Source organism: Heterocephalus glaber, unplaced genomic scaffold (genome assembly GCF_053883595.1).
Source record: "Heterocephalus glaber isolate CG9 unplaced genomic scaffold, H.glaber_assembly_v1.0 deba00001532, whole genome shotgun sequence".
Lineage (NCBI taxonomy): Eukaryota > Metazoa > Chordata > Mammalia > Rodentia > Bathyergidae > Heterocephalus > Heterocephalus glaber.
The window spans coordinates 8,084,041-8,111,395 of NW_028258330.1; the positions used below are offsets into that span (position 1 = coordinate 8,084,041).

The 27,355-nt window shown below is 37.0% G+C and overlaps 1 protein-coding gene and 1 pseudogene across 12 annotated transcripts in view; both read right to left on the reverse strand.

The window, feature by feature from the left end:
- Positions 1–27,355, reverse strand: part of Macrod2 (mono-ADP ribosylhydrolase 2) — a 2,157,923-nt gene that overhangs the window by 983,756 nt on the left and 1,146,812 nt on the right. The gene's annotated exons all lie outside the window — the stretch shown is intronic.
- Positions 5,204–27,328, reverse strand: LOC101705730 (centromere protein Q-like; annotated as a pseudogene). Its single transcript, XR_015441957.1, has 2 exons — positions 15,118–27,328; positions 5,204–15,026 (listed from the first exon to the last, which is right to left on the reverse strand). The product of XR_015441957.1 is annotated as a centromere protein Q-like (transcript).

Sequence of the window (27,355 nt, forward strand, 5' to 3'; positions counted from 1 at the left end):
TTATACTCCAACATTTAAAAATGGATCCATTTCTTTTTACTGTATATAAATATTATACTCTAACATTTTAAAATGTATCCATTTCTTTTTCACTCTACTATCACTGACATGTAGTCCTACTAAGTGAGTAAATGGCTAGTTCAATAAATGACATGAAGGAAAAGAGGAAAGGAAAGTATCAGAAAAACAACACCTGTCTAAAATGAGAAAATGAAAATTTATGTACAAATAAAAATAAATCAAACAGAAAATAATCTCTAGAGCCAAGTGACAGAAATATCTAACTTACAAATCTTTTTTTTTAACCAAGAATTTGATGTTTCAGATTTGAAAATAAAGACTCAGAAAAGGGAAATTCACAGTGAGTCAACATCTCACATAGGTGCTCCAAAAGAAAGAACACTTTTAATTGGCTTGGTGGTGTGAGTGTATCCACACATATGCATATACTTGTATCATAGCTGTAAGATCAAATGGGTACAATTAAGGTTTACAAAGAAACATTATGACAATCAGAGATTAAAAATCCTTATGTTGGGGCAGGGGATTTAGCTCAGTGGTTCCACCAATTGCCTCGAAAGCAGAAGGTCCAGAGTTCGGTCCCCGGTACCAAAAGAAAAAAAAAAATCTTTATGTTGTAAGCAGAAGAAAATGTGACTGAAACTGACTTGAACAATAAAACAAATTTATTGGTTAAAGTAATTTACTTGTTGGGAGTGTCACCGTCCCCTTGAAATATAATGTGAGCCGCAAGTGATTCAATTTTCTACTAGTCACGTTAAAAAATTAAAGAGGTGAAATGAATTCAGCATATTTTACTTAACCTAAAACAGTATATCAAGCTATTTTCTTTTAAACATGTAATGAATGCAAAAATGATTAATGAGATATTTTACCTTCTTATTTTAATCCTAACTCTTCAAAATCCTTTTTTTTTTGGTACCAGGGATCGAACTTGGGACCTTGCACTTGCAAGACAGGCAGCAGAACCACTGAGCTAAATCCCCAGCCCACCAATGTGTGTTATATTCTTAAAGTCCATCTCAATTTGGACTAGCCAAATTTCAATTTCCCAGTAGCTATAGGTGGCTAGTAGCCATGGTATTAGATAACACAGAACTACAAATGGTTTTGAGCAAATGTTAACACAGCATCTCTATGATGTTACAAAGAAAAGGTCTCTTCCCTCTTGTTTCTCTGCTGCCCTTAGTATCTGTTTCTTCCTAAGGCTGGCTTTCCCCATGGCCCCAAGATGAATGCCATGAGCTTCCAAGAACTTTAGCTTTGGAAATTTCTTCAGGTAGCAGCTACAGAAAACATCTCGGGCCGAATTGAGCTAACTGGATCAAAGTTGCTTATTAAGCACTGAAATATAGTCATGACTACTGAAAAAATTAAATTGAAAATTTTGTTTCTATTAAATTTAAATTTACTGAACCATATGTGACTTGTATCTACCCTTTGGAGCAACTCGGTCCTAAGTTATCCAGAGAACTGAACTCAACATAAAGAAGACATGCCTTTTCCCTTCTTTCCTTTCCCCAACTCTCCATACTTCTCCTTTGAACATTTTCTTCCTATTTCACATTATCTATTATATATTTTGGTCCTCATTTACACTTTAGTTTTCTCATACCAGAGAGACAATTCAGTATTTACACATGTGTGTCCTATTTATTTCACTTAGGAGTATGGCCTCAGAAATGTGAAACAGGAAGAAAAGGTATAAATAGGAGGAGGAAGTGGGAGGAGCAGGGGAAAGGAAAAAATATGAGAAAAGAAAAAAATGGAAACAAAATCTTTGTAGGGAGGTATGGAAGGGTTGAAGGGAGGGCAGGGGAATGGGGAAAAGATAAGAACCAAGAAATATCATGTAAAGGTACAAATTCCCAAAGATGAATGTACATATTGCACATATTGCAGGTGTACATATGTAGGTGTACATATTGTACACCTATAATGTACCAATAAACATAATGAAAAAAAAGAGTATGGTCTCAGAAAAAACAAGAATTAAGATATACCTTTATTTTTGTACCTGGGATTGAACTTGACTTGGGACCTTTTGCTTGCAAGGCAGGCAGCAGAACCACTAAGCTAAATCTTCATCCCTTAAGATATATCATGTATAGGTACAAATTCCCAATGATCAACATGATCATAATGTATGCCTTAAAATATACCAATAAAATTATTTTTTAAAAAAATAGAAGACATTCTCTACCCACACTTGTTAGAATGTTTGAGGTGGGTCATAATTTGGCTAATTTATGCTGCAAAGGCTGACTTTCATCCTCAATATTTTCTCAATGAATATGGCTTCCGGCATGGCTTTGCAGTTCAGAGACTGAGAGCTGAAAACTCATGAAGCAAGGGGTACCTAAATTGTTACTCAATTTGATTCTATCTGAGGTATGGGTGAAAGGTGCTGTCTTTCTGCCAGAGGAGTAATGCAACACCTGGAGAGAATGCATTGTGTCCAAAGCTCTATAATAATAAATAACATATGGCAATCACAATAAAACAATGGACACTATTGGCACCATAAGCTTCAGTTGACTAAAAGGATTATGTCTTAAGTAAAAAAACAAAACAAAATATTTATTTCTATTTTACAATACTACTTAATCAAATAACTCTTAAGCAAGTGTGCAAGTACCTTCTGTTGACTTTTCCTGCCAACAGAGTCTAAAATGTCAAAGCAACAAACATTTTGCTTGGTAAATTTGCCACAGTGGGCATGTTTCTGAATAACTTTCCATGTAATGCAGCAGAGAAAACAACTGGCTTTATTCCCAAGTTCACTCAGGCTCATCCCTCATTGCTAGTGAGGACACTGATAATGGAGGAATGTGCCTTCTAACAAATAGCAATACATCCAGAGGATGGAGAAAATTGTATTACAGAACCTAATGTCTGTGAACCAATAACCATTTTGAAGCATTTTAATGCCAGGACAACAAAGAAGCTTATTACATTGAGGGAAAATGGGACAACTAGCTTCAAAGGAGACTTAAGTTTCCTCTGACCCTTTCATTTGTTTTAGCACAATGAAAATTCCAACTTGTAAGCTATTATATTTATGTGTTAAGAAAAGCATATTAAAAACAATGGGAAATTGAAAATATAAACAATAGTGCCTTTAAACGTGTAGCATGAAGTACCTGTATTAGAAATTGGGTATATTCGAGTTACTTTTTTTTTCCTGCATATTACAGTTTTCTCACTGTAAGGAAAAGAAAACAATGACAGCATTCAACCCAGTGCAGCAACAGTCTCACCTAATTTTCAAATAGTTCTTGTTTGAAGTCATCACCCTAGTTAGAGAAATGTCAGTATTTTGAATCCTCATTCTTTTTTTTTTTTTTTTTCAAGCAATGCCAAACACTTTCAATTCAGCCTGGCTTTCAAAATGACCTACAAGAAGGGCCAGGGATTTAGCTCAGTGGTTCCACTGCCTGCCTCACAAGCACAAGGACCTGAGTTCCATCCCTGGTTACCGCCCCCCCCCCCGCCCCAAAAGAGTACACTATTCAAAATGACCTAGAAGACTTTTTCAATGTGATGAACACATAAAATGTTTTTATGTGCAAAATGGGGATTTAAAAAATGGGCTATCATGAGCATTTACAAAGGTAATAGATGCAAAAGCTTAAGAAAACTTGAGTTAAACATACAATAGACACCAGAAGGCTAAAACTACTCAACTCAAATAGCTCATCGAGGCATTTTCTTTAAAAAGTAAATAATCACAACCTATCCCTACTCTATGCATATGCCCTATTCAAAAGATAGAAATAGATATAACTGGTTTGAGTTTTACATAATATCTTTTTACTTTTCTTTATAGAATACTTGCAACAAATGAGAAGAAAGGGAAAGAGGAGGAAAACGAAGAGGAGGAGGAATGTATTGAAGCAAATAAGATATAATCAAGATATCAGAGAAAATCAAGGGAGAGGTGAAAGAAAAGACATAAAAAAAAAAAAAATAGCCAGAAGAATCAGTCCCAGCTGACCTGGCTTTCAAATAGTTTGTCTGGTACAGGTATGGTATGACTGTTTTCTCTGGCTGACAGCAAGCAAAGTAGAAGAGACCACACTATCACACATTACAAGTGTTAAAGAACACATGGTCTGTAGAAGATTCAGTGGAGTAAGTCTTGAAGTAGCCAATGGTGCTCTACTATTTTAGGAAGAAACTAGATTTTGAAAGATACGAGATTAAGCGGGGGAGTGGTTAGCGAAAACAAATTTATTTCTTGATGATCAGCAAAGGGTAGAAAGAAAAATATAGAATGATAGAACAGTAATGGAACAAGAATAAAAGTCCAAGAATGGATTAAATGTATTTCAATTTGTATTTTAAAAGTGTATAGAGCCAAATATTTGTCCATTCAGGGAACCAGTTGAGTATGAGAGTACTTGCATCACAGAATTTAATGAACATTGTACATTAGACAAAATAATTCAGATGGCTGCAGGCAGAGTCCTTATTTTAAATAAATAGTATATAAAATGTGATATGAAGCACAGAGCAGATATCAGTAGTTGGTTGGGTCTTCTCACTGTAGCCTGAAATAAGCTTCAAAATGAATTTCATCAAAAAATGACATGAAAACTCCCATGAACATGGTTTATGTATTACACATACACACATACTCATGCACACACATACTTCCTCTTAGAAGTCAATCTAAATCAGAGTTAGAGTATGTTTATGACAAAGATAGCATGTACCATCATCTTTTGAACTCAGTTAGTGACAATTGTAATAATGTTCATATCTTTACTTTTCTTGCCAAGTTGGGAGACAACCAAACCATTTGTAGTTAATTTTGGATCTGTATGTCATCAGAACAAATCTAAAATGCATGCAGCAGCGACTTTATTAGCACTTACTGATCCCAAGGGTGATAAATACGTTTGTTTACTTATACGTGCAAGCAAAACTTTGTGCAAAAGAGCAACTGAACAGACTGCTAAGTAGATACAGTTCACAGTATGATTAGAGTACTGATGTAATCCAAGTGATCATCAGAATCTATAGCAGCCACTGTCCATATAAGAAGCCTCAAGGTCATTGGTAATTTTTATTAGTTTATATATATTAATATGTTTTGCATGTAAATACTTAGATACTTTCATTTCTTTTTTTTTTTTTTTTTTTTTTTTGGTGCTGGGGATCGAATTTGGGTCCTTCTGCTTGTGAGGCAGGTAGTGGAACCACTGAGCTAAATCCCCAGCCCCAAATAATTAGTTTTGTTTTGTTTTTTTGGTTCCAGGGATTGAACTCCGGACCTTGCAGTTGGGAGGCAGGCGCTGGAACCACTAAGCTAAATTCCCAGCCTTCATTTCTTAACTCTTAGTGCTCTGTGTCTCTTTCTTACATTTCATGATACATTAGAGTATGTCATGCTTTCTTGGGTTTTTATTTCTTCTCTGAAGAACTGCTATTAGCCCTTAGTCATAATGGGTAGAGTAGGCTCCAAGATGCTTCCCTATCGGCCTTGGGCTGGAGGCTTTAATCCTTAATCTCTTTTCCTTTTATTTTCTCTACAATGTGCTTTCTAACCATGGCCTTTCTAACCATGGTTAGAAAACTTTATGTTGGAACAAGATAAAACTCTGCAATCTTGTCCCTGGGGATACTGTGTCATCCTCACTCCTGCGTCTGTTGACAGTACTGTGTCTAAAGATCACAGCACTGTTTGCACCTCCATAGAGCAGCAGAGCCAGCTGTGTGCAGATGTACACACTATGTAAATTGTCTTACTGATGCAGGATATAGTTTTTGAAAATAAGAGGAAAAAGATAAGCACAAAGTAAAAGAGTCTGCCAAAACCTTTAAGCCTGGAAAAGATACGGGGATAAAAGAAGGAGGGGTAGGAAACAGTGAATCTATCCAGGCAAAACTTGCATAATAGGCTGGCAAGAGACCACTCCTCTTGATGTTTTAATCCCTGTGGGACAGTAATGGTTTCCAAATGATACAAAGGGGTGAGATATTCCCAGGTCTTGAGATTTACATAGACAACAGAAGATACTAATTTCTGTAGTTCCTAAGGATCTTAAACACTGGCAGCCTTTCATATAAGGTAGTTTGATACATACACACACACACACACACACACGTGTGTGTGTGTGCTTCATAACAAATCAATTTTACATTTTTCTGTGCCCAGAATGAATATGTGGATATTCTCTCATGTGAGGACATTTTCCTCTAAAAAAATCAACTGAATAAATAATGATGTTCTCCTATCCGATAAAAAGCAATGCCAGCCAAGTTCTCTCTGGAAATGCCTGTTTGTTTGTTTGTTTTCAAGAAAGTATTATAGTACATATAAATACAAGAGGAAATTAATTTTTAGAAAAGTAAATTTTGTCTACAATCCTGAAGAAAAAAATCAACATAGTCCCTCAGAAAGCATTAGTGCATTCCAAATATTATTGACTTGCTCTACACTTAAACCCTCTGTACAATGAATCAAAATGCCTACGGGTTGTAACATTACTCCACAGAGGAAAAGAAGAAGTTGAGATTTTCCTCAGAATTGATTTCCTTTGGCACTGAAAACACACTTCCAGAAGTCTCACTGGCTTAGGGATGCTACATACAGTCAGCATTCCGTGCTGCCATGAGTCCAGTCAGTAATAGTCCAACTCACAAGCGCACCTGAGATGTACATCTTGCCTTAAGAAACTGAGTTTAAATTAATATTTTGGGGGGATGGTAGTCCTAGAAAGGCATTAGGACTCATACTAGCATATCTATAGTTTCAGTAAAATATAAAAAAAGCATCTATCAATTTCTGAGGGACACAGGAGCTTGATAGGAGCACCATCAATGAAATATCCATAAAAATATAAAAAGGCATTCTCTTCAGAGTGGCTTTAGAGTCCACATTAGAACCTTATTGGAAAAACACATTGAGGTATCCTTTGCCAAGATTTCATTCTATAGGTCCTGATTCTGGGGGCAAAATAGAAACAAACGATTAAAAAATAACAATTCCAGATCTCTGAGTACAAAGACCTCCCTTCAGTTTATATTCATTCAACACAGCCAATTCACAGGAAAGATGGTGACAAACTGTTGGGAATAGTCAAGACATGGTTCCAAGATTGGGAAAAGAATGCATATAATGTTTCTAAGCTAAAAGCAATCTATTTCTGTAACTGCTTAATATTTCAGTCATAATATATGTTGTGAATATAACCTGTGAGTCCCAAGATGCCAATCCTTAATGATTCTGTCTATATCTGGGGACAGACTACTAAAGACAGTTGAAGAAAAATGAGGATTATGTTTCACTGGGCTTCTCTAGCCCCTATCAGGCAAAATATCTTTTTTGTTTTGTTTTTTTTTTTTTTTTGGCATTGGGGACTGAACTTGGGACCTTGAGCTTTAGAGGCAGGCGGCAGAACCACTGAGCTAAATCTCCAGCCCAGGCAAAATATCTTGACTATGTGAAAGCAGCATATCTCATTGTGACTTTATTTCTTGACATAATTAATTATAAAATTCTTGACAATCCTCACACGTGTTGGAAGATGAGAGTTTATCTAGTTAATGATAATAGGAGATGATGGCTGGGGGCTGGGGTCATGGTGGATGGCACACACAACATGTGCTCCAGACTCAATCAAATCTCTATTGGTAAAATGAAATAGGAGAGAAAACTAATTTTTCTAAGAAAAAAAAATGATCTGACAGCAAATGCAAGGATTGCCCATATGAAATCTTGACATTTACTGAGCTCTAAGATTGATTTCATTTTAATCTACCCTAGAACTTGTGTGAAAGAGAAGGAAATCTTGTAAAGGACCATGTTCAGTTTTACATTTCAAAGGAAATATTATAAAAACTTCAGTTCATTTCTTCTAACAACCCTAAAACAAAACCTCAACTGTTTTTGTAATAGGAAAATTGACAATATAAACTTTATAATGCAGCTAAAACTGACCCTAGAGCAAAGCTGAGCACACTAAAGTATCATAAAATCTACTATTCAGCTATTGGTTTTCTTTTCTATGTTTTCTTTATAGCCTTTTCTTTACTGTGATCCATTCTCTTTCATTGACACAAATTTGTCTCAAATTTGTTCCCCAACTCTAACAGTCTTGAATGTTTATGTTTTTTGGCTCTCATAAAAGCATTAGCAGAGGGTTTGTCAGTACAGTGTTAGTATAGTCATTCTTAGGACTACAGTGAAAAAATATCCCTCATTTCCAGTTCAACAAAATAAACTATGGAAAAGAGTACCATTGTTGACATGATATAGTGAATACTGCAAGAAAAACATTAACTCCTTCTTTTTAACTCTTTTATATCCTTCTCTGTAAAGAATATAATTTGAATTTTTATTTATCCTGAATAAATACAAGAGAGAAAGAGCATCGTAACAATTTTTATACAGACTTTTAACATGAAGGAAAGAGAATCTGTATATTGAGAAGGGAGTAAAAAATGAAAATCTCAGTAGTGGTGGTATTACAGTTCTCTTCACTTCCTTATTTATAATTATATTCTAGAGTTTTCATTTGCTTCAAGATCTTGCCTTTGTTTTCATTGTTTCAGACCAATGTATCACATCTTTACACCTTGAACTCTGAAAATCAAGAAAATCTACATTTCCTGGTGATCTTACTTTGTCTTCCAAGAAATTAGAAAACCTACTGCTGAGAGCCATTTTGTACTCTTCCTTTAAGAGAGAAAAAAAGTTGTTTTATCTTTACACACAAATATTTTGTGACTGAACCTTTCTACATATCTTCTTCATGAGACCTAAAAAAATATGGTCCTGCTTAAATTAAGAAGCTAATTTGAAAAGCCTCATTTATCATTTCCAGTCTTCTGATTGCAAAATCCTATCATTTGAATGATTAGAATGCTTCTTAAAACCAGTGGTGCTTGGAGAACAATATAGCAATAAGAAAGGTCTTTTAGAAAGAAGACACCCAGAGAGACAAAGAAAGTTCAAGGAGATTATGACCAAACTGTGTATCAATTTGAGTCTTTGACTGCAACAAAGACAACTAGAGTCTGGTTAATTTAAGCACAAGGGTAGTTTATTTGAGGAATCTAGTTGGGCTCTCAGAGTGAAAAAGGAATTTGAGGAATGGGAATTGGTAAAGAAAGGAAGTAGGAGCTTTCCAAAACTAGTAACAAGGGTGTTTCAGGGCATTGCTGCTAGGATGAATTAGCTACAAGCACACCCAGACTCTTTGCCATTCTTCTCCAGATTCAGATTCCTGGGGAAAAAAACAGCTGATTGCCCTAATTTGGGTCATGTCACTCTCCTTTGGCTACAGGAAGTAAAAGCATCTCGGTTGATAGCCCAAGCAGACAGAATTCAGAGAAGGAAATAGGTAAAAACAGAACAATACAAAACAAAAACAACATGGAAGGAACAAGCAAGGAATGAGAAAGTAATATTAAGAACATGCCTAATTATATTTATCACCTATTGTTGGGTGACAAATTGCCACAAATATGGAAATTTAGAAAAACACATTTATTATGTTCCAGTGTCCAAGGGTCAGGAGTCTGAGCATAACTTAATTCAGTCCTGTGCTTGAGGTATTACTAGACTCTGATCAATGTGTTAGCCAAGATTCCTTTCTGGAACTTGGAGTCTTCTTCCAGGCTCACATAGTTGGCAGAATTCTGTCTTCTATAGCTGCAGGACTGGCTGATGTCCTCATTTTCTTGTTGGCTGTCAACCAAGTGCAATCTTACATCCTGAAGCGCCCCCTTCCTGGCCACGCAGCCCTCTTTCATTACATCTCACACCTCAGCATCTTCAAGTCCAACATAAGAATTTCTCCTTGAGTTTGGCTAGGACTCTTATTTGATATGACCAAATCAAAGGAACAACTAATCTATCACCTTTGCCATATTCTGTTATCTGGCAGTAACAAACAGGTTCTACTATGGTCAAGAGGAGGGAATGCACAAGGCGCTGACTCACTCTGGGCCATCTCAGAGAGTGTCTACAAAATTGCTACTCACCAACAAAGTGAGGCACAGTTCTGAAGCAGAAAAGCTAAACCCATAATTATAATGCTGTGAAAGATATACCTTTGCCACTTTGAAAGTCAGCCTTGACCACTGCGTGAGTCACAACTTCATAAATCTTTAGACAGTGGTGACCACAGAGACACCTGCAAAGCCTTAAGAATAGGCAGCTATATAGCTCCTTTGTAGCCACAACATTCTCATGCTTCTACGAGACTTGAAGCAAGAAGAAAGTTCTCCAAATGTGATTATTTGGAGATATTCTGTCCCATGAAATAAACAAGAACAACTAAACAACTCTGTCACACACGCACACACACACACACACACACACAGATACCTCAAAACTAAACAACCCTGAACCTGTCAGCAAATTTTCTATTCAATTCCCAGCAAACCCTTGAATGACAAAAGCAAGAAAAACCCACAGAGTGATGATGAAGAGGTGATATCTTATGCTGTGGGTTTCTTCAGCCTGGGGCTGATTAGACACACAATTCATAATGATCATACCTTATCATTAAACATGCTATGGTGTACCTAGAAGAAAACAAAAGCAATTGACCTTACAAACAGTTGAGCTTCTGAATGCTGACATTATGCCATTTATTTTGACACCTTAACAACACTGACATTTCATCATATTGAAAATGTGCTAAAAAGTTAAACATGCCCCTTTTTCCAACATGTATTTTGATAAACAAGGGAAGTGTGTTATTCATGAACCATCATGACCCATGTGACATAAATGTGGGTTAAACTGATACATAATAGGAGCATTAGGACTGCATACAGCATTGCCACACTAACAGTGCTATTCCCTTGTCTCACCATTCCAAGGCAATTTGATATAGTCAAAAGAGCACAGAGGGGCAAAGTGGTATAGTCTCCATGGAAAATTGTATGGTAGCTTCTCAAAAAATTTTTCAAAAAATTATCATTTGATACAGTAGTTCCTCCTTTGAGCATATACTTAAAATAATTGGTTTTTTGTTTGTTTGTTTGGTACTGGGGATCAAACTTGGGACCTTGAGCTTGGGAGGCAGGTGGCAGAACCACTGAGCTAAATCCCTGGCCCTACTTAAAATAATTATAAGAGATTCAAACAAGTATTTGTATACCTATGTTTATAGCAGCAATATACTAATAAGCAAAAGGTATGAACGATTCAAGGATCCATTGACGAATGAACAAAATGTGGGATAGCATACACACAGAGTGGAATATTATTTAATTTTAAAAGGAAAGAAAGTATGACATGCTACAACTTGCCAGACAAACACTGTACAATTCTACTTACATAGTATGTTTCACAGACAAAAGGTAGAATGGTGTTTGTCAGGGGCTAGAGGAAAAGAGAAGGGTGATTGATGGAGACTACCCCAAGCAAGCTACAAATTCATAAATTGGCTTTTCATATTAAATGTCTAAGTCTGCCTATTGGCCCACAGCGGCTTGCCTGAAGAGCCAGCAGTTGGTGTATGGAAAAGGAACAACTTCCCACACCACTGGTTACAGCAGAAGTCTCAATAATCTGTGACGCTGTGATGTCTCGGATGGAAAGACAATACTGCAGCTGAGGGTAGCATGACATGTAAAGAAAACTCCTATAGAGGCAAAAATTAATCCATGGAAAGAAACAAATTTCCCATTAATCTATGAGCTATTCTTGCTAGAATGTTTCATTTCCTTGTTGCTAGGAACCTGCTAGAGTCAGTGCTCTGCACTTTATTGTTCCCTACACTGCCCTAACCCTTTCTAGAAGCCATGCTTTCAATAAACAGTGGCAGACTCCAGGAGACAGTGTCTTAGCCTGATAAGAGCTTTGACCATCCTGGGCCCCTCATTTATGCATTAAGATCTTGTCTTGTCTTTTTAATCCTTCCACCCTACCCTCGATCAGGTGATTGGAGGTCTGATCAACCTCCAATAGGGATTGTTATAGTTTAGATCTTGAATGACTCCCAAAGGCCCATGTGTTCAAGACTTGCTCCCCAGGGTGACAACAATGGGAGACTGTGAAACCTCTAGGAGGCAGGACCTGTGGGAGGGCTTTATCACTGGGGGTGGGCCTTTGGAGATTACTGGACCTGGTTTCTTCCTCTTTCCCTCTTTGCTTTCTGCCTGTAAAGTGAGCGGCTTTACTCTGTCATGCTTTCTTACCATTATGCTGCCTCACCTCAGCCCAAATCACTGGTGTCAATCAATCATGAACTGGAACTTGAAAACTATGAGCCAAATAGTTCTACTTTATAAATTAATTATCTCAGATATATCGCTGCAGTAACGGACAGCTAACCAACACAAAAAATTGGTAATGAGGAATGGGGATGCCTTTCCTGTTACGTACTTGGTGATCCTCGGAGAACCTTTGGAATTGGTCACAGGAAAAAAAATTGGAAGTTGGAGAAGCAGACTAGAGGACACTTATAATACTTTAAGCAGACTTACTGATTAATGCTTGGGGGGACTTAGACTATAATGCTGATAGAAATGTGGATAATAAATGCTATAGTGATGCGGTTCCAGATGGATGTAGGACTGTTGGGAACCAGACTAGAAACTTACTTTTCTATAGTATGGGAATTTGGATGGATTTTTTTCAAGGCACTGATACTTTGGGGGAGGCCAAACTTAAAGGTGTGATATACTAGTTTGCTTTGCAGAGGAAATTTCAAGACAGCACATCATTCTAGCCATAGCACAGGCAGTACTGATCACTTTTAGCCAAGTTTACATTGACAATCAGGAGGAAAGAGGAGTAGAACAGAAAGATTTGAAAAATTTGAAGTTGGCCTGAAAAAGGTACACATGTAAATGTATAGCCAAGAAGGGTACATTTTCTGGCACTTATTAAAATAAATCAAGTGTTTTGCATCCACACAATAGGAAAGAAACCAACAAAGTATCTCAGAAATCTGCAAATCTGTAGCCATCATAGGTTCAGAGGTGTAGAAATGTAAATTTGTTTCAAAGACTTCCCCAGGAAAGAATCTTTGCTTAAAAGAATCCTGGGGTACCCTGAATGCCCAAAACTGCTTAGGAATTCATTTCCTCATGTTCAGCTGGCAAATCACTCAGAAGCCACTCCAGCTGTCATTCAAGAGGGCCCAGGCACAGCTTTTGCTAGCAGCAGACCTTGGCATTGTCTGTATGTCGCTGCATACAAAACATAAAAGTTGTAGGGTCATGACAGCTTCCATAATGATTTCAAACAAAAGCCTGGGAGGACAGGCAGTATGCTGCTACATCAAAGCTCCTATAAGCAGCTCCCAACAGGACAATGTATGGAGCTGTGGGAGTAAAGCTAAAACTATAAAAGAGACCCCAGAAGGCTAGAGGTGCTAGCAATGAGTAATGCCTGTTTAGGAAAGCTGTAGAGAATGTGCAAAACCTGCCTAAAACAGAGGTCACATGGGCTGCAACCAGCAAAACCATAGGAGCAGGGCTGCACAAGCTTTCAGAAGCCTCCCTCTTATCAGTGTGCCCAGATGCCGGACATAGAACCTTAGGATTTAAAGGTTCTCCTGATGGGTTTTGGTTTTGGGGCTGATTCTGCCATACTATTTTTCTTTTTTTTTTTTTTAGGTTAGACACAAAAATAAATTGCAACTATTTTATTTTACAAATACCTTACAAATGATTTTTTAAATTACAAATGATCATTGATATATTTAAGTAATAATGTATTTATATATAAAAGCTTATCATCATACATTCTAATTGGCTATGGGCCACTTTGTTGACTTGGCATATAATCCCCTTCTTCCTGCTGCTGAAATCTGGGGTACAAGACTCTGCCTATCTTGCTGCTGTCCAAGAGACACGTTTTGGTAATCCCAAAATTGTTGGCCTTTTTGGTTTTGTTTTGAGACAGAGTCTCATTATGTAGTTCGGGCTGGGCTTGAACTCACTAGGTAACCCAGGCTATCCTTGAATTTGCAGAGATCCTCCTGCCTCAGCCTCCCAAGTGCTAGGATTACAGGCATGCGCCACTATGCCCGGCTGCCTGCTTTCTTTGGTCTCTCAGCACCTTCTATCTTTGGTGGCTGGTTCTCACGCACAGGGTTTTCTCAAAACAGGTTTTTTTTTTGGTTGGTTTTAAGGGAATAAATGTGCTTACATTCCTTTTTAGTAATTTTCTTAAGAGTATGCTTTGATGACAGTAGAAAATAAATATTTAAAACAAGCGAAATAAAAACTTAATGCCAACTTCAAAGTTGAAGGAAACTGGAAAACTTTAACTATCAAACAAGATTAGGGAGTTAGGTAAGGGTAGGGGCACTTGGGGATTTCTCAAGCTCTGTTAAAAAATGCAAGCTCTCAGCTACAGAATGAGTGATGGCAAACACTCTCATGTTTATGCTGTAAGCACTGCACATGGGCACGTCACACACACAATGTCACAGTGTCACAACTCCGCTGTGCCAACACAGGTGAGCTCCCAATAGCCATCACAAACTATTGGAGCATAGGTATTCCTGTCTTATGTTTTAGGCAAATAACTGTGGTACAGCAATATAAATATTGATTCTCTAGATTTCGTAACTGCTAAAGTTTTCAGGACTACATTAGATGCTAATGATAAGCCTACACAGGCCAATTTTAAAATGCATATTAGAGGATAATAAATCCTGCAGAAGCTTCAGCCTCTGTAACATCATAGGTTAACAGTTTCACAAATTTATAAACATTACATTAATAGGAAACAATATTAAAAATTCTCTAAGAGGCATTTAGTTTCTTATAGGCTTCTTCAATGAATACTGACATGTTCTTCATCTGGGATGAATTAAGAAGAACATCCAAGTCTTTTAGAAGAACATTCTGTTTGGAATTAGCATCAAAACTTCTTTCTTCAGTATGGGTGATTTCAGACTGTGCCGAGAAAGCTCTGAGAGAGAAAGTATGTTACATCGATCCAGCTGAAGCATCTAACAGAAACAAACCTCTTTTGTCTTTTCCTCCTCTTCCTCTATCTCATGTGTCAGAATTTCAATTTTTTTTTTTTTTGGTACTGGGGATCGAACTCGGGTCCTTGCACTTGCGCAGCAGGCAGCGAAACCACTGAGCTAAATCCCCGGCCTCAATTTTGTTTTTTAGACTCTGAATATTCCCAGTCACTTACTCCACAGTCTGTACTATTTTATATATTTCTTCCTGCAATAATGCTGGACCTTCTTCATTATCTCTGTCTTGTGCTCTTTCCATTTTCAATATGCTTGTCACATTAGTTAAATATTTCAGCTTTTGAGGAAGGGCTTTCAGGGTTTCACACAGTTGTAGCAACCTTTTCTTCAGGCAGTTGAGAGGATACTGAATTTGTTCTTTTTCTTTAATTTTATTACTCAAAATTGCTATTATTACTGCTTCCATCATAGTTTGGAAATGCTCCCTCACACTCTTCGAAAGAGGTTGCCAGGTTTTTCTCTTGTTGGATGCTATTTTTATCTGCTTTAGATTAATATGATTTGTTTGTCCTTCAGAAGACATGTGCTTTGGATGATTTTTACTTTTTTTTATTGTGCTTCTAACCTCTTTCTCTGACAACTTCACTTCTTCATCATCAATTTTTCTTTTTGATTTTTTTTTTAATTGTTGAGACTTTTTCTTGGAAGCATTTGCTTTACCAGGCATCTTGATCTAAATCGTGCAATTAAGATGCTTTTAAAAAAAAACTTGACTGATTTTTCTTGAATGTGTCTGAAAACCACACTACGAGGAATTCGCTCCTCTGCCTTACTATTTTTCTATTCCTCCCCTTTGGAATAGGAATATCTCTATGCCTGTTCCTCAGTTGTGTCTTGGAACTGTGTAACTGCTTAATTTTGTATACTTTCTCAGTTGAGCTTGCCTTGAGGCTCAGAGAAGGCTTTGGACTTGGATTTTGTTTGAACATTTGAGAATTTTGGGAGTTTGGGTTGTGGAATGGATTCATTTTGCTGATATAGCTTGAATCTGAATGTTCCTTGAAAGGCTCATGTGTTAAAAGCTTGATCTCTAGAGTGGCATTTTGGGGAGGTAGCAGAACCTTTGGGAAGTGTAGCCTTCCGGGAGGGCTATAGGCAATGAAAGGGAACTGTGGGAACTTAGTCTCTTTTTTGCTACTTGGCTCAGAAGAAGAGCAGTTTGTTCCACTGTTGATGTAATCTCAATAGGGTGTGCTGCCTCACCAGAAGACCAAAGCAATGGGCGTAATCAAACTTTCACTGGAACCTTTAAAACTGTGAGGCAAAATCAAACTTTCTCATTATAAGTTAATTCTCTCAGGTATTTTGTTATAGCAATGGGAAATGGACTAATTCAAGGAATTACTGTTTAATATGTACAGTTTGAGTTGAGAAAAAAGTTCTAGAGATAGGATGGATGGTGGTAATGATTGCACAATAATGTGAATATACTTGAATACACAGAACTATGTACTTAAATTTGTTTCAAATGGTATCTTTTACACACACACATACACACACACACACACACACAAAGAAAAATTTTTAAAAAACATTACAGTATTTCAGATCAAGTGTTCCAAGTCTGGATTTTGCCATAGTTCTGTGATCTCATTGCTTTGTTTCACCATTAAAATGAGAATGAAATTTTATCAACCTTAATTTATGGAGTTAGAAGAAACTAAAATCTCAAAATTAGAAATGGCTTCAAGTCAATCAAATAAGAGTCTACTGTATGATAAGCTCCATGTGATCAGGGACTTCATCTAATCCAGTGTTGTAGCTTCAGCATCTGGGAATATTTGTTCAATACAAGCTCTACAAAAAATATAAATTGCTATCCAATTATAGATTCCTTTGCTGTTATCACTCTTATAATTTCAAATATGATATATACACTAGCAGACTTGCCTGTTGTACACAGCCTCCATCAGAATACCTTAGTATTCAAAGCACTTCTAGCACATCTATCCAGGAGCGTATTGTACTATTTTAGTCTTCAATACTTTATGTCTAAGCCCAGTTCTCTACTTTTATACTTCTGAGCCCTTTTAACACCAACTGCAGAGCAATTAAGAAGATAGACCTTTTCAATTTACAGGTGAAAGAAATCCTACCAGTGTATCTCTGACAATGGATAGACCAAGACAGAAATAAAACGAATTCTTTCAGTCATATCCTAGATATCAACTGGTGGCAGATTCCACCCAAAGGACTGTGGAGGGGTGGTTATGTATCAGTTTTCAATGAGGTCAAATCTGACCCCTATGAATGCCAAGTAGTGATTTAACTTCTCCCCTGACATGTGTTAAACCGAGAGAATAAATATTAATGAAGGAAGAAGGTGTCCTTTTGAGTTTTCAAGAGCTTGGATTAAGCATGGTCTGAGGTGATGTCCTCCCAGGGCAAATGGCATCTGACAGTCCAAAGACTGATGGAGCTGGGCCCCTCATAGCTATAGGTTTGTGGTGGGGGACTGGGCTTTCCTTGCTAGGGATGATAGATGTGCTGTTTGTCTATGATCATTAAATGTTGCATTAGCCATCCTTTCTAAAGTAAAACATGCAGCAAAATCAGTGACATACGCATATGATACCCACATAACTTCCCTGGGTTCTTTCAAAGTACATAATAGAAATGGAAAGAGAGGCAACCCACTTTCCAGTCCTTCTTCTGTCTCTCTTAGGCAGAAGCTTTCTTTCTCCCAATAAATTTTCCTACTCTCAACCTCCGTTGTTCCTAGAATTCATTCTTTGATTTTAGAGAACATGAACTAGGGTTTTGGATATCTAGTAGGTTTGGAATTTACATCTCTTCCCCTATACCATTTTGGAGGTCTTCCACTGAAATTACTGGTCAGAGTTCTCAACAGTGTTTTGGTCAAGGCCCTTCCCTCCTCTGTGGCTGCTGGACTTCAAGACAAAGCTTCCAGAATGATAAAAAAATTAAGTGCATTTAAAAGTTGATGGGGAGGACCCCCGGGCACGCCCATCAACCTGCAACAACACCACTCCCCCACCCCTGGCCTCCCACCCCTTGGCTGTGCAGCTACCTTGCTCCACACTACAGAGGCACAGGTGGACATAAAGACCATTGTCCTGAGAGGCAGAAGTGAATAACAGAGAGAGGACCTCTCTCAGCCTCCCTGATGAAAACTGAAGCCCACTGGAAAAGTGAAGAGAATCTGTAATAAAGGCACACCAGACCACCGGACATGCTAAGTTAGAGGGATCATCACCTCCCATCAGAACATGGACAATCTTCAGAGAAAAGGCAGCTGGAACCTGCAATAGAACCTTGCACAGTTCAACCCTGCAGGAGGACAGGAAGCTCAACTTGGGACTTGCAGCAAGAAATCTGCCCAAATTTCACGGGTCTGTGACTGGCTTACTGAGACTTATTGACTTATAAGTGCACACTGCTCCCTACGTTGTCTATTGTGACAGCAGAAACATACCCTGAAGGAGTCCCTTCACATTTATCTTTTATTTGTTATTTTCAAATTGACACTATTTTTTTGCTCATATTTTTAATTTCTTTTATTTTTCTACTCTTTTAAAAATTTTATTTTTCTCTTCTCTATTTTCTTTCTCTCTCTCTTTCCCTTGCTCCCTTGCTGTCCCACATTGTTCTTCATCTCCCTTTGTGTTCCTGTTCTGCTCCTAATTCATATTTCTTCTTTATTTTTTTTTTCTCTTTCCTTCTCTCACCTGTGTCCTCAGGCCTCACTGCTAACCTTCCCCTATCTTTCTACCTACCTATCACTCCCTCCTGAACTCTTTCTAACTCCTCATCCTGAAGGATAAAGTTGTTATATTGAAGAGTTTATTTACTATAAACATGTTGGGTTGGTCCTTGATTTTGATCTAATTCACACAGTTAAAGGTGATAGATTAATAACTACCACAAATTGTCATTTTTTAAGAGGTACTTGATGCTATTGTGTTGCTGATTGTATCACTTGGGGTAAGGTGTTGTGATTGATCTAATCAGTTGTCCTTCCTGGTATAATGAAAATGAGATAGCCTCAGAGCCATTAGAGACTCGAAACCTAAAGACCAGCTATATCTGGAAGACACCTCTGAGAAGCAATCATTCCATAAGGGTTCTAAATACATCAACAAAGAGCCTGTATTTCAAGCCCTAAAAGAAAATAAATTCCAACCTAGACTGTTGTATCCTGCAAAATTATCTTTCAAAATTGATGGGGGAAATTAGATACTTCCAGGACAAAGAACACCTAAGAAATTTCATGAACACCAAACTAGCACTCCAAACAATTCTAAGCAATATCCTAGAAAAAGACAATGAAGGTCACAACCCCATGAGGCCCAACAGAGGGAAGCCACCAGGCAAGGTAAGACACTAAAAGGAAATGGGGAAAAAAAAGAAATAAAAGAGCCAAGAACAGTAAAACATCATGACAAGGATGAGTCAATATCTCTCAATTATAACTATCAATGTTAATGGCCTCAATTCACCAATCAAAAGAAATAGACTGGCAGAATGGATTAAGAAGCAAAATCCAGCAATATGCTATATACAAGAAACACACCTAACTCAAAAAGAAATTCATAGACTGAAAGTAAAAAATGGAAAACAGTTCTCCATGCGATAGGAACCCAGAAAAAAGCAGGGATAGTAATCTTAGTTGCAGACAAAGTAGATTTCAAACCAAAACTAATTAAGAGAGACAAAGATGGTCACTACATCCTTGTGAAGGGAACAATCCAATAGGAAGAGATGACAATCCTAAATATATACACACCAAATATGAATGCCCCCAACTATACAAAACAAATATTAATGGACATAAAAAACCAAATAAGCACTAATACAATTGTAGTGGGGGACCTCAATACTCCACTATCACAAATAGGCATCATCTAGACAAAAAATTAATAACAAAATTCTAGAACTAAACCAAGCTATTGAACAAATGGACTTAATAGATGTTTACAGAGTGTGCTACCCCACAAAATCAGAATATACCTTCTTTTCAGCTGCACATGGGTCATTCTCCAAAATACACCACATGCTAGCTCATAGGACATGTCTAAGTAAATGTAAAAGAATTGAAGTTACCCCCTGTATATTATCAGACCATAGTGCAATAAAATTGGAGATCAATAACAGAAGAAAGCACAAAACTCCCACAAACACATGGAAATTGAATAACACCCTCCTGAACAACCAATGGGTCACAGAGAAAATTAAAGAAGAAATTAGACAGTTTCTGCAAGTAAATGATAATACCAGTACAATATATAGGAATTTATGGGACACAATGAAAGCAGTTCTACACGGGAAATTCATAGCAGTGAATGCCCATATTAGGAAAACAGAGAGAACTCAAATAAATAACCTAATGCAGAACCTCAAGCTCCTAGGAAAAGAAAGCATAACAAACCCAAAGCTCATACAAGAAAGGAAATTATAAAGTTCAGAGCAGAAATCAATGCAATGGAGACTAAGAGAACAATACAAAAAAATTAATGAATCAAAGTGTTTGTTTTTCAAAAGAATACAGTTAATAAACTTTTAGCCAACCTTATTAATAAAAAGGAAAGGAAAGGCTCAAATCCATGCAATTAAGAACAAAAAAGGTGAAGTCATAACAGACCCAGTAGAAATCCAGAGGATCATCAATACCTACTTTGAGAACCTGTACTTTAATAAAATGGAAAACACAGAAGAAATGGACAGATTCCTAGATACATATGAATTGCCAAAATTAAATGAAGAAGATATAGAAATTCTAAACACCTCAGTTACAATAAGTGAAACTGATAATGCAATAAAAAAATTTACCAACAAAGAGAAGTCCAGGTCCTGATGGCTTTACTGCTGAATTCTACAAGACATTTAAAGAAGAGCTATCGCCATTACTCTTTAAACTCATCAAGGAAATTGAAAGGGAAGTAAGGTTTCAAAATTCATTCTTGGAAGAAAGTGTTACTTTGATTCCAAAACCAGAGAAAGATCCAACCCAAAAAGAGAACTACAGACCAATCTCCCTAATGAACATAGATGCAAATATCCTCAACAAGATACTGGTGAACAGAACACAGAGGGTCATCAAGAAGATCATACACAATGACCAAGTCGGATTTATCCCAGGGATGCAAGGATGGTTCAGCATATGCAGATTAATCAATGTAATAGACTGTATTAATAGAGTCAAGGACAAAAACCATATGATCATCTCAATAGATGCAGACAAGGCATTTGACAAGATCCAACACTGATTCATGATAAAAATCCCTACAGAAATTTGGAATAGAAGGTCTTTATCTCAACCTGATTAAGGCTATCTATGAAAAACCAATAGCCAACATCATACTAAACAGTCAAAAACTGAAAACTTTCACACTAAAATCAGGAACAAGACAAGGATGCCCAGTAACACCACTCCTGTTCAATATAGTTCTGGAAACATTAGCCACAGTAATTAGAAAAGTGAAAGAAATAAAAGGAATAAAGATAGGAAAGGAAGAAGTGAAACTGTCATTCTTTGCTGATGACATGATACTTTATATAGAAGGCCTAAAAAACTCAGCCAAAAGCCTTCTAGACTTAATTGACAGATTCAGAAGAGTAGCTAGATATAAGGTCAACACTCAAAAAATAATAGCCTTCTTATACACAAATAACACACTCACTGAGAGAGAAATTAGAGAAACAATTCCTTTTACAATGGCATCCAAAAAAATGAAATATCTAGGAATCAATCAAACAAATGTAGCAAATGACCTCTACATTGAAAATTAAAGCACTCTGAAAAAGGAGATCAAGGAGGATATAAGAAAATGGAAAGACATCCCTTGTTGCTGGGTAGGAAGAACCAATATAGTGAAAATGGCCATACTTCCAAAGCTACTATATAGATTTAATGCAATACCAATTGAAATTCCAACAACATACTTCACAGAACTAGAGAAAACAATCCAAAAGTTCATTTTTCATAAGAAGAAACCTAGAATAGCAAAAGAAATTCTAGGCAACAGAGACAAGGCTTGGAGTATCACAATCCCCAACTTGAAACTACACTACAAAGCAACTGTGATAAAAACAGCATGTTACTGGCAAAGAAACAGACTTGAGGACCAGTGGAACAGATTAGAAGATGCAGAAACAACTCCAGACATACTCAATCACCTCATGTTTGACAAAAGAGCCAACCACCCCCATTGAAGGAAAGATAGCCTATTTAATAAATGGTGTTGGAAAAACTGGATTTCAACCTGCCAAAGATTAAAACTAGACCCATACCTATCACCATGCACTAAACGAAGATTAAAGTGGATTAAAGATCTAAATATTAAGACAGAAACACTAAATTTGCTGGAAGATAAGTTAGGTAGAACTCTGGAAAACATTGGCATAGGAAAAGACTTTATGAACAAAACCTCAGTAGCATGATAACTAGCACAAAGAATCAACAACTTGGATCTCATCTTAATAAAAAGCTTTCGCACTGCAAGATAAACCACCAACAGAGATAAGAGACAACCTACAATGTGGGGAAAAATTTTTAGCAGCTGTACCTTAGACAAAGGACTACTATCTAGAATATATAAAGAACTGAAAAAAATTAGAACCACCAAATTCAAAGACCCAATTCAAAAATGGGCATCTGAAATGAATAGACATTTCTCAGACAAATAAGTAAAAGAAACAAATAAATATATGAAAAAATGTTTAACATCACTGGTCACTTGAGAGATGCAGATGAAAAGAACACTGAGATTCCACCTCACCCCAGAAAGAATGGCTGCTATCAAGAAATAAACCAATAACAATACTGGCGGGGTTGTGGGGAGAAAGAAACTCTTCTCCATTGTTGGTGGGAGTGCAGACTGGTGAAACCACTGTGGAAATCAGTATGGAGATACCTCAAAGAACTAGGCCTAGAGGTCTCATTTGACCCAGATATTTACCTACTGGGTATCTTCCCCAAAGAATGTAAAGAATCATACCACAGTGATATATATATGTGCACCCATGTTTATAGCGGCACAGTTCTCAATAGGTAAATCTTGGAAACAGCCCAATTGCCCATAAACTGGAAACTGGATAAAGAAGATGTGTATTTTTTTATAAAATGGAGTACTACTCAGCCATAAAGAATGAGAAATTGGAGACATTTATAGCTAAATGGATGCATATTGAGGCCATACTCTTAAGTGAAATAATAGGACCCATGTGTAAATACCGAACAGTTTCTCTAGTGGGAGAAACTGAAAGTGTAAATAAGGATTAAAATGATTAAAAGGAATAATTGGTAATTTGAAATAGGAAGAAAAAGTACAAAGGGGAAGGGGTGGTGGGAGGGGAAGGGGAAGGGAAAAATTATGAGAAAAGAAAAACAATGGAAATGAAGTCTATGTATATAGGGAAGGGTTGAGGGGGTGAAGGTTGCACAGGTAATGGGGAAAAAATAAGAACCAAGATACATGATGTACAGGTACAAGTACCCAATGATAAATGTAAACGTATTGTATACCTAAAATGTACCAATACAAGAATTTAAGGAAAAACAAAATGGAAAGAGGCTTCGTAGATCTTTATCCCAAATGCAAATTTCACCCCTAATGCTTGAACATCCTAATGGTGTAATTCTGTAATAGTTAGCAATTATCAAGTATTTGCCTTGGTTCTAGAATTCCTTTATTCAATTTTAAAAAAGAGTAATATCTGGAACATGGGAGACTTCATTTGGAATAAATTTGTAAGTCAGATACATTGTAAAATGACCTTGGGAAAATTAGTTTCACAATTTGTGAAAATTTATCTTTTGAAAAATGGGCTAATTATTGTGGGAATTAAATGAGCAATGAATGTAGGTGCTGAGCACAGTGTCTGGCATATACCATAGTAAGCTTACAGTAAATGGTAGTTATTATTAGAACAATGGTAAATGCTACTAATAAAGCCAATAAACTTTGAGTACTGGGGAACTGGCTCTTAGTTCTAAGGAGGTAACTTTGCCTCTCAGATCCAAATGAAACCCGCAGGAGAGCATGCAGGAGGCCATGCAACATGCCTCTCATCCGTGACTCAGAGACGTGCACAGCCCTTTGCGTGGGGGAGACTCAAGACATATATTATGCACTCATGTTTCATTTGGTACATGCACTGGGTGAAGGGCAAGAATAGGCTACCAGTACTGGATTGTTGTACTGTTTTTTCCTTTAAAAATATGTGGAAGTACTACTCATTCAATCTCAGCTTACTTTAGAAAAATGGGGTATTCACACAAATTTTATGTTTTTGCCTTTATTTTCTTTTTCCTGCTTTTCTACTTAATCCTCTCTCTGAGCTTTCACTGAGCTTTAGAAGGGAAAGGAAAAATGATGAGAAATGGAAAAAATGGAAATAAAGTCTTTGTAAATAGGGAAGGGTGGAGGGGGTGAAAGGAGCGCTAGGAATGGGGAAAAAATAAGAACCAAGATGCGTTATGTAAAGGTACAATTCCCAATGAGAAATGTAATTGTGTTGTATACCTTTCACTGAGCTTTAGGTTGGGTGTTGCCTCAAACATTAGAAGTGACTCATCAAATTGAATGGCAATAATCAATCCTTATCTCTTTCATGCTTGTCATCTTGGTATAATCATTCCAGTGCATCGTACTCAGCAGGCCTTGGACAAAAGTTAATTAAATTATAAATGAATAAACCAAGAAGGAATCCATCTTTCTACTTCAATTCATCATGGGAAAGAATCCACACATCTCCACAAGTCTTTTCTGGTCTCACTGGACACCACTGAACAAGAGCATGAGGAAAATGACCCCACGACACACATTACTGCCTGGAAGGGAATTAGATGATAGCGTTTGGAAGCTTCACCTGTTCTCTGGGGCCACTAGAACGTCATTTTGTAATCATCCATTCTTTGAGCTCTTTGGAAGGGGAAACCACATACAACTCTAAGGCTTGACAGTTAGCATGTTCCTGGAACATTCTGAACAGCTTCTTTCATCTCTCAACCAACACATCCTCACAACCTGTGCTTCCTGCCACTCTATTCAGTCTCCCAAATGCAAGACACCTCTCAAAGAACAAGGAGAGTTTGCTTTTGTGAAAAAATATTACTCATGCTAAGCTCTTTTCAGAATTTTGGCATATTTAGTTGAAACAACAGGTCAGTTTTCCTGAATGATTTAGTATTTTATTTTTTCCCTCCAAGTAGGTCAACTGCAAGCTTTCCTGAGTCTGTTCAACAGGCAATTGTGTAAGTATTTATTCAACTATATGTCATTTTTGGCTCACAGTGTTTTGTACTCAAGCCTTCTTTCTTAAAATTCACTGCCTTTGTTCAGCTGCTTTCTTAATTTCCTATGATAGCATTGTGAATTTTGCCATTTATTTCATAGTCTCTGCTTCTACAAATGGCATATGCCAGTAATGGAGAACCTTTTAGAGTTTTCAGTGATACAAATAGGCCACTGTGGCATGTGTGCGATAGGATTGCCACCACTGGCATATGGCATTTTGTTTTCAAATCATCTGTTCTTTCTTTGACACAATCAGGTAGAGGAGTCCTGCCATCTCTTTACTTCCTACTTCTTCCACATTAGCACAGTCAGCAACCCTTTAAAACTAACTGATTGGACAATCTGCAGACTGTCGAATTGCTTTGCCAATCCCTATCTAGGTAGTTAAAGGCATCTATATATTCAGGGATCACTACTTGAGTGATTCTTCTCGTCATTAACATCGCATTTCACTCACCTTCATTAAAGGGCAGAAGACTGATCATAGAGCTCCTCACTGTGAACATCCTGAAATCTATAATTTTTACTTTTTGAATCATAGTATTTTTCTGAAAAGGGTCAGATAGTGAGCCATATGGTCTTTGTCACAACTATCATTTTAGAATGAAAGCCACTGACAAGATGTAAGTGAATGGGTGTGGCTGTGTGCCAGTAAAATTTTATTGGAAAAAACTGGGAATGAGATAAATGTGGCCCACAGGTTGTAACTGGGTGACCTTTGATCTACGGAATCCTTTTGCAGATCTGGACTGTGGAGCAGAGAGGTCTGGATTTGGGTTCTGGTTTTGTCACTCATTGGCTATGTCATCTAGGTGACTTGAGTAACATCCCTGACCCTGTTTCCTTTTGTGTTCAGCTTATCTTGAAGGATACAGAGAAGGAGGCAGAAAAAGGCCAAATCATAGTAGGCCTATCGCTCTTTTCTGAGAGGATTTGGGGATCCTCTGAAACTAACTAGCCTAGGGCATTACATCATTTAAATTGTGTCACCAAAATTGCTCTGGTTCAACATACAGGTAATAGAATTGATATCCTCACTAAAAGATATCCAACAGGGGGCCGAGGATTTAGCTCAGTGGTTCAGGCACCTTCCTCGAAAGTGCAAGGTCCTGAGTTCAATCCTTGGTACCAAAAACAAACAAACAAACAAACAAAACAAGATATCCAACAGGGTGATGTGGTAAAAATACTGATTATCTGAAGTAAGGTACTGGCAGTAAATATGGAAAAGGAGTGGATTCTATGAAGCATGGCCAGGGAAGCTATCAACAGGTACAGAAAAAGGCCTCCTGTAGGCAACATATCATGTGCATAGAACTCAGACTGGATATTTAGATATTTGTTACCAAAATTGAAGCACTTAATATCACCTACCATCATGCTTCAAAACAAAATGGAAGGAAAGATGTTCAAAAATATAGGATATAGCAATTATCCATTGAGAGTAAAAGTATCATAAGTTAGAGAGAAAAAAAACAGCCCCAGAAAGCACTAGGTCAGATGGACAGTATTCCTGTAATATACACTATTTTTCCTCATTGTCATTATCATAGTTCTACGATCATAGATCATAGTTTGAAAACAAAACTGATAGAAAGAAATAATTGGAAAAAGTCATGTTGTATGTTTAAGAAATCATGAATCATAAAGAATTATGCATTACTGCAAGATTCTGAAATAGAAATTAAAGATTTACAACTCTTGAGGTTTTCTAATGTCCTTTGGTAAGCCCGTTTTTAGTTAAATTAAAAAGAGCTTGACAACAAATGGTAGTTTTTTTTCCTCAATAGCCAATTGGTTACATGTCAGCTCAGCTTTCTGGAACCAAATTACTTTTGAAGAATAGAATTACACATTTATGAGACTTGCTAAGAAAAAGTTGTCCAAAAGTTTAAATATAATTCATTTCATATGTGTGTTTTTAATGTCATAAAGTAGAAAGTATGTTACAGAGTGTAGAGATCAAGAGGTAAATTGTTCACATTTTATGGCTTCATAAAATGCAAGTAAAAGAATTTAGACCCTACGAAAAGTTTTAGGTTTTAAACACTTGTTAAAGAACAAAGTCAAAAAACTTTAAATATTGTAAATGATAAATAATCT